Source organism: Lithobates pipiens, unplaced genomic scaffold (genome assembly GCF_037356315.1).
Source record: "Lithobates pipiens isolate NorthernLeopardFrog02 unplaced genomic scaffold, aLitPip1_a1.2 Scaffold_30, whole genome shotgun sequence".
NCBI lineage: Eukaryota > Metazoa > Chordata > Amphibia > Anura > Ranidae > Lithobates > Lithobates pipiens.
The window spans coordinates 24,705,815-24,719,076 of NW_027507791.1; positions in this window are offsets into that span (position 1 = coordinate 24,705,815).

Genomic DNA, 13,262 nt, shown 5'->3' on the forward strand with positions numbered 1-13,262 from the left:
TAATGTGCTAGTATGCATCGCATATGGCAAACGAAGCCCTCGTTATCCCCGCTGGAGGCCGCATCCATCTTCATCCCTCTTCCTTCCAGTTCCGCAGACACTGGCTGTGTGACTGGCCAAAGCCGCGTGACGTTGTGCGGGAGCCGCCAGTCACGGCACAGGCTTCTGAAGAAACGGCACGGGTGGCTGTTCCTTCAAAGCGCATGCACCAATGACATAATTGGCTGCATATACAGTAAATATCCCCTAAACGGTGCACGTTTAGGAGATATTTACAGTGCCTATATGTAAGCCTTATAATAGGCTTATCATTTAGGTACAAAATAATACATGGTAGTTTACTTTCTCTTTAACAATACCTGGATGAACATGTTTCTTATTTATGTAAATGCAGCAAAACTGAACGCATCTAGAGGTTGCTAAAGGCCCAGTGTGTGTTCAGCCATAGAAAAGCATTATGTGCTTCCTGTTGCATTTAGCATATATCTCCAACCACATCTGGACCCCTGTATTTTGAAGCCCATGTTCATGAAGCCCTTATATGCATTTCATCTGTGTATTTAGCTGCTTGCTTGGAGTTCCCCTTTAAACCTTTGCTGTCCCGCACATTTGAAAATTGCAGATCAAGTGTGTTCAGTTATTCACGGCCGCCTGCCTTTTTTTTTTTTCCTTGCCCAACATGTTATGCTTTTAACCGGCTTCTTGAGTGACATTTGAAAAGTGTGCAGATTGGCTGTTCTCTCCCGTTTCATAATGTAAGCAAAGCTGGTAAGAGAAAAACACAGGCCATATGGTATGGAAGAGAATCTAAAGAGAAAGAGCTCTTACGGCACAATTCAGGGGGATTTCTTGACAGGAAAAGTTGGATTCTTCAAATCATTTCAACACTTACACACTTGATTGATCGGTTTTGATGGAATTTTGTGGCCATCTTAAGAAAGGAATGTTTTTACTTCTCGCACGTCTCTTGGCGGGCTCCTCAGCCGTGCCATGCCGCGTCTTCCGTCGTCATGTGTTATCCCCGGCCTTTCCCCATCTTTAATCACTTAACTTCTGAAATTCACATGACTTTGTTGTGATTGAGTTTTCAAAACAATTTGCTTAGAACAGCCAATAAGTGTTTTGACATCCTCCAAGTCACACGACGCATTAAAGACCTTCAGTGTAGTTTAAACAACCTGACAGGAAAATGTGGAATTGCACGACAACTACATTTAATCTGGCAAGTGATTATTTGTCTAAAAATTATGTGGTAATGGCTTTGAACGGACTTCAGCAAGTCGTTGCTTGTTTGGGAATGGATCAAATAGAAGGCCACAAAAGTGCTTTCAGCTGCTCCCGTCTTGTCTGGGTTGCACCTACCAAAGGAGAGGAGAAAAATTAGGGTAAATTTGTTGGTGTTTAAGATTTGGACACTATGCTACCACACTTAACCCCTGTACACACGGCCGGAGATTTCCACAACCAAATCCGTCGGATTTTACCTGTCGGATTTTGTCCGTCGGATCTTGTCTGAAACTGTTGCATACACACGGTCGGACAAAGTTGTCGAAAAATCCGATCTTTCAGAACGTGATGACGTAATTTCGTTACGATGGGATTACATTCAGGCTAGTAGCCAATAGCTTTGATGTAGGAATTTGATCTGAGCATACGTGGCACTTGGTCCGATCAAAATTCTCTACACATGATCGGAGTATGTCCGATCGGCCCAGTTGGTCGGGAAATATTTCCAACATGTTGGAAAATTGGGTCCGACTGATATTCTGACTGAATCAGTCCAATGCATACCACACACAGTCGGATTATCTGATGACACGGTCCGATAGGACACATTCCGACGGATTCTTCTTGTGTACAAGGGCTTAAAGCTGAACTCCAGGATGCTCTTTATTGCATGCTTACTTTGTTGCAGCTTGGCACGGTATAAATATTTCATACCTAATAGAAGAACTCATACACCAGGCCAAAGACTCTCTGACCACATATGGGAAAACATGGGCGAGTTGGAAACATTTCAGAAACTCCACATTGTCTAGAAATTCTAGTAGCACTTTGCCGGTGAATACACAGAACGATCCACCAATACTAACAGCTCTACAAACGCCTTTATCCACCATTCCGGTGGGCTGAACATCCTTTGGCGCTACTCTCGGATTCTGTAACACACAATGATCTTCCCACTATAGCGGCCTTCGCCGGGACATATCAGCAGATATTTTACCTATATAAACCAACGGCTGATATCACTGCAGTCATAGACCTAGAGATGGCGCCCCCCTGTTCTCATTGTTGTGCCGACCCGTATCCAACCTAGGGTGCTTCTTTATACCCATCCTCTGGTCACAGTCTGATCCCTCTAGGGGTGACCGGAGATGGGAATATGTCCGTCGGCACATTCCTATAGTAAACATAATTTCAGCTCAAACGCTCATATTTCTATTTAGTGATACTATTAGACGTAGAAGAATTTAGTTCTATCTTCATCTAGTTCACCCTCACTGGTTTTGACCTTCAGAGGACTCTTTAAGACATCTTGTCTAAACTCTCAACCCCCGATATCTTGTATTTGTTTTTTGCCCCCATATGTATTATCTTCTATTTGGTTTTACTGATTACCATTGCAACATATGTATGTTACCACATGTAACTTTTGTCTTTCTGTAAACTTTCAAAACCCTAATAAAATTTGTTGGAAAAAAAAATAAATATCTCATACTTGAAGGTCCACAGGCTACATTCATAGCCATGATATTCTGGGTCATGTGCCAAGCTGCTTCCCCTCTGTACACTGACCATAGGAGGTCGTGTAGCACTCACCCCCTAAGGGTCCCATTGAGTAGTCCTGAGGTTAATTTCCTAAACTTATTAGCAGCTGAACACATACATATATTGCCCAAAGTATTGGGAACTTTAATGGCATCCCAGTCTTAGTCCATAGAGTTCAATATTGAGTTGGCCCACCCTTTGCAGCCATAACAGCTTCAACTCTTCTGGGAAGGCTGTCCACAAGGTTTAGGAGTGTGTCTATGGGAATGTTTGACCATTCTTCCAGAAGCGCATTTGTGAGGTCAGGCATTGACGTTGGATAAGTAGGTCTGGCTCACAGTCTCCGCTCTAATTCATCCCAAATGTGTTCTATCGTGTTGAGGTCAGGACTCCGTTTAGGCCAGTCAAGTCAAAATCCAAAGTCAAGTCAAAAAGTGTTGAACAACTTTAAATCATCATACAAGAATGTGTCAAATACTTAAACATAAAAAAAGTGTTCTGTGCCTTTAAATCAAAATGCCAGTAATGTGCAAACATATTAAAAAGTTCATAAACTATAAAAAGTCTACAGTGTTAAAAAAGTGACAAGACAAAAAAACAGAATGGCGCACGAGTGGGTACTGAAACACACTGATAAAACAACTAAAACAACTAAAAGACTATAAAGTCCAGGAAGTATAGATATGCAGCATTAGTGGCAGCTCCCTTGAGAGTGAAGCAGTCTCTGGAAGAACAATGGGAGAAAAGCAAGGTGCGCCAAAAAGTGTAGCAGAAGATGCAATGAATGGTATATTTAACCACTTCAGCCCCGGGAGATTTGGCTGCTGAATGACCAGGCCATTTTTAACTGAAAATTGCGCGGTCATGCGACGCTGCACCCAAACAAAATTGACATCCTTTTTTTCCCACAAATAGAACTTTCTTTTGGTGGTATTTCTTCATCTCTGTGGTTTTTATTTTTTGCGCTATAAACAAAAAAAGACCGACAATTTAATCGACGAAAAAAAAACAACAATATTTTGTAATTTTTGCTATAATAAATATCCCTTTTTAAAAAAAAAAAAGCTATTCTTTTCCCAGTTTAGGCTGATATGTATTCTTCTACATATTTTGGTAAACAAAAAAAAATCGCAATAAGCATATATTGTGTGGCTTTCTAACTGTAGGGGGAGGGGACTGACGTAGAGGAAATGACAGTTCGTGATTCCTAGCTATTAGGAACTTAAAATCTGTCTTTCGTCAAAGAACAGGGATTTGTGTGTTTACACACACACATCCCTGTTCTGCCTCTCGTGCCCACGATCGCTCATGGACGACCGTCATCATGACTGTCGGCCATTAGCATCGGCACCCCCGCGCACACCTGTTATCTCGCTTAAAGCAGAACAGCATGGAACACACCCATAGTCGCATCAGAAGTGACATCAGAACATGGAGATAGCGTTTTAAAGCATCCGGTTCTTCATCAGATCAATAACCATTTAGATCTGATGAAGAAGCGGATGCTTTAAAACGTTATCTCCATGTTCAGATGCGACTCTGAGGCCGCGTACACACGGGCGGACTGTCCGCCCAACTAGGTTCGTCAAACAGTTTGACAAACAGTCCGTTCAAAATTAGCATGAACGGACTTGACCACACACGACGAACGAACAGTCCGCTGAAAACTTGCGCGATGACGTGAACGGCACGTACGACGGGACGAGAAATTCGAAGTCCAATACACTGCAATGCAACCTTCGCCGTGTAAATTCTTTCTGAGCATGCGCGAGACTTAGTTTATCGAACAAGCCTACACACGAGCGGACTGTCCGCTCAAACCAAGTTTCAGCGGACAGTCTTACGGAAATTCCGAAAAACTTTGTTCGTCAGACTGTCCGCTGAAACTGTCCGCTGAAGCCCACACACGAGCGGACTGTCCGCTGAAACACTGTTCAGCGGACAAAGTTGGGCGAACAGTCCGCCCGTGTGTACGCGGCCTGAATGTATTCTATACTGGTTATGAGATGACGAGACGGATGTTCGGCCTGTTGTTCCTCTTCTCTCGTGTGAACATCTACAGATCACCATCCACCGGGGACCCACTGAGTGACCACAGTGTTATACTGTTATATGCCTATTGATCATTACATAAGTGTGAGTAACCATTTGGCAAAATTTTTATTAAATATACCATTTGTTGCATCTCTGCTGCATTTCGTTTTTGACTCACCTTGCTTTTCTCCCAGTGTTAAAAAAAGTACTCAGTGCTTCAAATTTCAAAACTTTCTTCCATAGACATTGTGAAAATGTTTCCACACTCACCAAAAGATAAACTTTGCAAGTTCATGGTGTGTATGCCAGTGAGATCTTTTCCAAGGGATGACTCCACTGCCTTCTTGTTGGGATTGATGGAAGTTCTTCAGTTTTGCTTTGTTATGCGTGCATAAGTAAGGAGATAAAAGCCAAGCAAAGCCCCCACAGTGTAAAAGCATTTATTTAAATGACATTAAAACAGTGGAAATTTACTCACATTAAACAGATGCTTGCAATACACAAGCTAAATTCGCATACGATAGTGTCCTCAGTCTGCGATGTTCATCTGCATTCCATAATCCAGAAGTACGTGAGCAAAAGCGTCATCAGTAAACCCCCACTAACACGTTTTGTCACAATGACGTTATCAGAATCAGAATTTGCATGTTGTGAGCCCCTATGTGGAAAGTAATTTTTTATGTTGTGTAATAGATTTTTAATGGTACATATTTAAGTTGTTTTTATGGCACTCGGTTTCTCGCCTATATGTCCACAAAAAGTCCATAACTACGTATTCTGGTACAGCAGGTCTTTGGTAGCACAGAGACTGGAGAGAAGTCAGTTTAAAGCCAAGGTCAGGTGCCAGGTCGGTTTCAGAGCAAACATGGTCAGGTGGATAGCCGGGGTCAAACACAGAAGAGCCAGAAGTGAAGATTTGTTAATCAAGCCAGGGTCAGGTCAGGAGGTGGGCAGGAGACAGGTTCAGGACAAGCCAAGTAGGTAACAGGAAATCACAGGAACATGGAAATAACAGGAACAACGCAAAGGAGGAGCCAGAGATCAACTAGCAACTGCAGATACTGTCTGGCTTCCTTATAAAGGCCGTTTGGTGCCAAAATAAGCTAGGGGCATGCATAACTGTGCACCAGTAAGCATGCATAGTCTGGTGCGCATCGGTGTGCGCACTTGTTCGTCTGTGTGCATGTGTGCGCCAGTGCGCATCCGTGCATTTGTTATGCGCCAGTGCAAATTATTGCAGCCATGCAAGGTACTGGCAGTGAAGCCAGGTCTTTGAGCACCTCTGGTGTGGATGATGCCCTGACAAAAGCACACAGTCTGAGCTCCCGGTATATACACTCTATGTATTATATAAGGGTGTATGGGAATGAATTCCAGGATATACCCCAGTTGAAGACTATTTAGTCGAAATGCATAGGGGCAGCACCCCCTGCTTCCCACATTGCTTTTTTTTCATCACTTTTTAATCTTTTACCTGCATTCCATTGTATGGTTATTTTTTAATAAACCAACCGTGGTTGACCTACGCTATGGAGAGCTTTTTGTCCTTTTTCTTTTACTACGCTTGAACTTTGATGGTTGCCCCCTGAGTACCCCACCTGGTGACTGGTGTGGACCCTTTGGAAATTTCCGCTCGGAAATCATCGCTCTGGAACTACCAACCAACGCCATCCAAATTGGCGTTACAGTATCTGTGCCTTTCTCCAGCCGGGCATCATCCTGCAGTGGGAAACCAGTATTACAAGTCTTCTTGACGCACTGCCGTACGGTTTGTGCGTCCACCTGTTCCAGTAAGAGTAGCTATTGCCTTATCAGAATATGTTTTATGATGTCATCATAGCCAGCTGTGACCATATGTTATTTGCCTCCGCTTGGAACCTAGAGCTACTCCTCTCTGCCGCTGCCAGACTCATCCACCTTACCAGCCATTCAGTGTCCTCCACCCCTCTCTGCCAATCCGCCCATTGACTTCCACTCACCCAACAAATAAAATTTAAAGTACTAACAATAATTTACAAAGCCATCCATAACTCTGCCCCCAGCTACATCACTGACCTAGTCCCAAAATACCAACCAAGCCGCTCTTTTCAGTCATCCCAAGACCTCCTGCTCTCTAGCTCCCTGGTCACCTCCTCCCATGCTTGCCTCCAGGGTTTCTCCAGAGCTTCTCCAAACCTTTGAAACTCCCTACACCAATCTGTCCGACTGTCCCCTAATCTATCCATCTTTAGGCGATCCCTGAAAATCCTTCTCTTCAAAGAAGCCTATCCTGCTTCTAACTAACACTGTTTTACTTCCTCCATCAGCTCATCCCCCACAGCTATTACCTTTTGTATCAATAGACCCTCCCTCCTAGATTGTAAGCTCTAATGAGCAGGGCCCTCTGATTCCTCTTGTACCAAATTGTAATGTAACTGTAATGTCTGCCCTCATGTTGTAGAGGGCTGATCAAACTGTTGGCGCTATATAAAACTTGTATTACAATAATAATAATAGTAATAAAAATAATAATAATAATAATAATAATATACATGGACATTGGCTATTTGATTTATGTGTGGCATTTGCACATCACTGTGCTAACATTTACCTATGTTCTTTAGGTCATCCTTGATATACTTATTTTGACACTTTTATTGTGTACACCTGTTTGGGTTTTTTAGCGCTACACTTATTTTTTTAACACTACTGTTGGGACTTTGTTTGTGTGTTAGCAGCTTCACTTTTTTTTCTCGGTTTAGCACGGTATTTTTTCCATTTACACATTGTTTGAGTGTGCCCTTTGTTTTTTGGTTCTTTTTCTGTTAAAAAAAATGTAAAAAAAACTTTAATAAAAACAGCATCTATTAAAAAAAAAGAAAAAAAGAAAAAAAAAGTATAACGTCGTCTTAGAGGCCCCCCAAGTGTAGGATCCCTGCTTTCGCAACGTTTGTATTCTCTATTCCTACTTCAATGGATTTAATGTAACAATTTCTTGATTTCCGAGCCTAAATGAGCAATGCTTGTAAATCTGAAAAACTGGATGGGTTAAAAAAACACACAAAAAAAAAAAACAAAGCAAAAGCTAACCTTAACACACCACAATGTTCTCAAATAATACAAAATATATAAACTAGCCACGTTTTTTTTTGCATTCCGTTCTCTCTGAGATCACCCCATCAAACACACAGTGAGAATTGTATTTTCTCTGTTTACGCCGTTTTTCTCTTAAATATTATGTTTTCACCATTAATAACTTGTTTGAGAGGCACCTGTTGCCAACTCATAATTTTCTTCAAACATCATTTCAAAGAAATATTGGTCACATGTCCCCGTACAGTTCTTGCTCAATCTTGCGTGAAATTCCTATGATGGCTTGAATGACATGTGCTAATTATTTATTACAATGGCTCATCTCTTTATAGAGGCACAATTATGAAAGAAAGGTTATAATTACTTATAATGGAAATGTCTAGTTTTGTTTAAAGGGAGTGTGGGTGGGAATAATGCGCTGTTTAATACTTTTTTTTTTTTTTTTTTTACGCAATGTAAATCAGAAATGGTTAAACATCTTAGAACTTTAGAATAATTATCTTTGGAGTGTTCAAAGTGACATTACAATGTAACCTAATTGTTAATTACTTTTCTTGTAATATGTATTTCTTTTAAATAGCAGGCAGAGTGTTATATTTCCTATACTAATTGCTTTTATAATGTCTATTGATTAAAGTATTAGCGAGCAATATGTATTGATTTAATTGTCGGCTTGGTGCTGTGGAAAACACTTGTAAAATTGTATATGGTCTAAACTAAACAGGGAACAGGAAATACAACAACCGGTCAGCCCCACAAACCCTCTCACTGATGCCCTGCATTTTTCACACCAATTCCCCTAAGTTGGTACCATCCCATAGTCAAAAAGGGCAATCACCAGTGCTGGCCTATCCATTAGGGGCGCCAGATGTTCCGCCCCCTCTTTCTCTGGCCGCCACCCCCATGCTCTATCCATGGCTGCTTTTCTGACAGGACACCGCCACCCCCTATTCATGTGTCCGGCCCCTTTCTGGTATCCACTGCCCCCTCCCGAAATCTTATTGTCTGTGTTAACATTTGCCTTCCCTACTGACTGAACAGCGATCTACCTTGTTTAGATAGGCAGATCACTGTTCTGACTCTCTGCCTAATGAGCGGTGGGTCCGCATTACCTGCAGATCAGCTCCCACTGTGTATCATCACAGCAGTAGTGGGTCATCGGCGGTGCACATGTGTGCCCCAGACCTGGAAGTGCAGGATCACATACTAGGTACATCACACACTAGGTCCTGTACAGCATAACTGCCTTGCCATCAGATATATATAAGTTATACAGTCGGCAGGCAGTTAATTTCCCTTGCCGCTCCTGATGACATCTGCATGATGAAATGCGTAGAGCAGCACTTACATCGTCACTACATCACTTATGATTTTGAGTTTCTGGCCTGTGGAATGCAACGCATCCCAGACAAACTAACATACAGCTGTATATTATCTCCCAGCACTGTTGAAAGTTCTTTTTTTGACCTTCTATTCAATAAACTTATTCATGTGGATTTAGACGATGGGATGTCCTCTTTCTTTACGCACTTATATGTGATCAAACAATACGGTCTTGGATGAAGAGGAGGGAACATAGGATGGAAGCTGACTCCATTATGAGGCATTTCACCCCTGTAGGGGCACATCTATTTGGTAAGTGCGGACCTGAAGGGGGAGCACGTGTGAAGAGTCACTGGTTTTCTTGATTTATATACCGCAATATTCATTCAGGCACCAGTCACTTTATTGGAGATGATCATCTATGTGGATTTATGAACTGAAATGTGCAACGGATTTGTTTGTTTATTGTTTGAACACAATTTTTAAAGGAACAGACATTTTTTTGTTGTCTTTTCTTTGTTTTATATCATTAGCACTTGAGCACCTTATTTTTCAACAGTTACCATTGGATACTATTGTATAGCAGAGTTGCACTTCGACTTTATATATTCACACATAAGTGTGTTTTTTGCAACACTTATAGTGATATCACATATTTTATCAGTTATTATTTCACGTGTTATTATTATGTTGGTTTAGCAGCGCCACTTTACCTCATACCTCCTTATAAAATTTCCCCAGCGCTTACTGAGTGAGGTTAAGCTCTGCTGAATTCCATCATCGAACTGTGTGCAATCAAAAATTCATTTTCTTTTTCTTTCATTGCAAAGTGACATTTTACCATGTTCACTAAGCTCTGGGAAACTTTCCCTTGCAAAGTGAACAGCCTATTTGCCTTTAGTAAATCAACCCCACAAGCTAATTTAGCCTTAATAAGAATTAGCTGTTGCAGTAACCTCAAACTTAACCCATAGATTTGCAGCGAGATGGAGAACCTCTACTAATGTAGTTGCCCCATTGTATATTTTTAAGCATAAATTACAAACAACAGCAAGTTTAAAAAAAATATATATATAACAATACTTGATATGATTATTTACATTAAGATGGAAGTACTCACGTAAGATTGAAAAAACTGTCAAAAGATTTTTTTTTCTTTCATATCACTATTAATACATCACTATTTTAACACATGCTCATATACAATTTATATAATTGTACACTCATTTTTTTTTTTTTCTAGGGGTTTTTTTCATTTTTTATTTTCACTTTACATTTATTGCACTCACCCACTCTGAAGGTGCTTGTGGCGGTTGCAATCATCCCTGCAGTCCATCGTGTTGCCTGGAGGCTTCGTCTTGCCGTTTTTCAGCGATCCTTGATGCCACCCAGATAGTGCATTGATGCAGATGTAAGTTGGACGCACAGCGCCCCCTTTTTTTAAATTTCATACAAAACTTTTTCAAATCTGGGCTAATAACCATGTTTGGTTTATTTTTGTCTTATTATTATTTATTTTTTGTTATTTTTCTTTTTTAGATCTATTCCATGGTACTTGCACCTGATGAGCGGCTACATCCCTTTTATTGTAATCATGGAATATTGTGTTTCTACATAATTAGAATTCTATCCATAACCTACAAATTTTTATTTTTTATTTTGTCCATTTGGTTATTTCATCTATCTACTAAGGTCCTTTGACTATTTCTACTTCTAATTACTACATCACTATATATACCGTATTTATCGGCGTATAACACGCACTTTTTTCCCAATAAAATCAGGGGAAAATCGTGCGTTATACGCCGATCCTCCGCGATTTCCAATCAATTTTTGGGCTCTGGGTGGCTTTCAGCCGCCTTCTGCCCTTCTTGCTGCTTAGGGCAGCCTTCGGCCCTTCTTGGCGGCTTTCGGGAAACCGCCAAGAAGGGCCGAGAGTGGCCGAAAGCCGCTGAGTACGGCCGAAGGCGGCCGAAAGCTGAGTACGGCCGAAGGTGGCCATAAGCCGCCGAGTACGGCCGAAGGTGGCCAAAAGCCGCCAAGAACTACCAGGCGCCGCCGAGATACACAGGACATCTCGGCGGCGCCATTTTTAAAAATAAAAGCTGACATTATCACTGAGGGGACAACGATGCACAAGGCTGTAATGACGGACAGACTGCATGACATGATGGACAGGCTGCATGATAAGGCTGCAATGACAAGGCTGCAATGATGGGCAGGCTGCATGACAAGGCTGCAATGACAAGGCTGCAATGACAAGGCTGCAATGATGGACAGGCTGCATGACAAGGCTGCAATGACAAGGCTGCAATGACAAGGCTGCAATGATGGACAGGCTGCATGACAAGGCTGCAATGACGGACAGGCTGCATGACAAGGCTGCAGTGATGGACAGGCTGCATGACAAGGCTGCAATGATGGACAGGCTGCATGACAAGGCTGCAATGACGGACAGGCTGCCTGACAAGGCTGCAATGACGGACAGGCTGCATGACAAGGCTGCAATGATGGACAGGCTGCATGACAAGGCTGCAATGATGGACAGGTTGCATGACAAGGCTGCAATGATGGACAGGCTGCATGACAAGGCTGCAATGATGGACAGGCTGCATGACAAGGCTGCAAATGACACTGATAAGGCTTCAGATGGACACTGATAAGACTGCATTGATGGGCATTTAAATGTAAGTTTTTTTTCCTTAAATTTCCCTCCTAAAAAATTTTTCCCTTAAAATTCCCTCCTAAACTTGGGGTGCGTGTTATACGCCGGCGCATGTTATACGCCGATAAATACGGTATGTACTACTTGCTATTTATTTTTTTATTTATTTATCTAATTTCTTCTACATCAATGTACGTTTATTTACTGGACTGTGATTTATTTTGTACTTTACATATGTTTGATCTGCGGTTCATTGTATAGAGACTTGATGCCCCAAGTATTTTTTAGAGGCTTGATGCCCAAAATACTTGTTAACAATGTATGAACTGTAAAACATAAATAAATTAAATTTTCCCAGTCACTTGACCTATCCATTTACTGCTGCGTGCTTCATTCAAAGTCTCTCTTTCTCCTCCCCTTAGAAACCGTCAAAAGATTATAGTGTCCCTTTTAGCAAAGAACTATAGACCATAGTCAATAGACCTTAGCGATTAGGCATAGCCAGAGCCCACTAACATTTTGTCCTACAGGTATTAGGACAGCTAGGTAAATATCAATCAAGATGCTTCTCATGGGAGGCCATAAGACAGATTGTTTGTTTAAGGAGGTTAGTTTATATTACAAAGAGGCTTGCTTTTAAAATAGCAAGGATACTGAAGATATCCCTTCTGAGATATCCCTTCTGAGTGCCTTTGAAACTATCTTTCTCTTTGTCCTTCACGGGAGAAGTTTACGGGGATCAAGCCCACTGAGACGCTAAGACGGCAAGACCATTTGTTTTGTTTCAGTTTCTTTGCAAATTCCTCTTTAAGGCAATTCAACCTGTTTAATTATTTCTTCTTTATGGATATCTTAATTAGTCTAATCCTGACTGGTCTCTTTCCAATGTTCCTGTTGGCACAGTTTGATTTCAATTAACATTCTGTTTTAGCACTGGAGATGCCCTCGCTTAGATGGGGAAAAAGTGCCATTTTGGAAGTAATTTCGTTTCTTTTCCCTGCGCTTTATTCCTGTTAATCTGTTGACTTTTATGAAGTTTTTTCTGAAGGATCTCGAGCTCCTGCTTGGCGATCATAAGTACCCATGCTTGGGTAAGAGGTTCAGATCAGTGTTTTCTATGTAAATGTTCCAATGCAATTCAGTCTCAATTATGTAGACTGCAAATTTTTGTCCATCTGTGATGTCTATGCCTTGCATTGCAACCAGCTTGAGAGCTGAGCTCTTTCTAGAGTGATTGGTCGGGAATGAAAGAGTCAAAGCTTAACTCCGTGTTTCCAATAAATCTGATATTATCCTAGGAAGAGTGTAGCTGTTTAGGGGGTTGGAGGCATCAGGGACTAGTAACAAAATGATCAAGGTGAAAGAAACAGCTTTAGGATATCATAGCCTGTTCATCCAA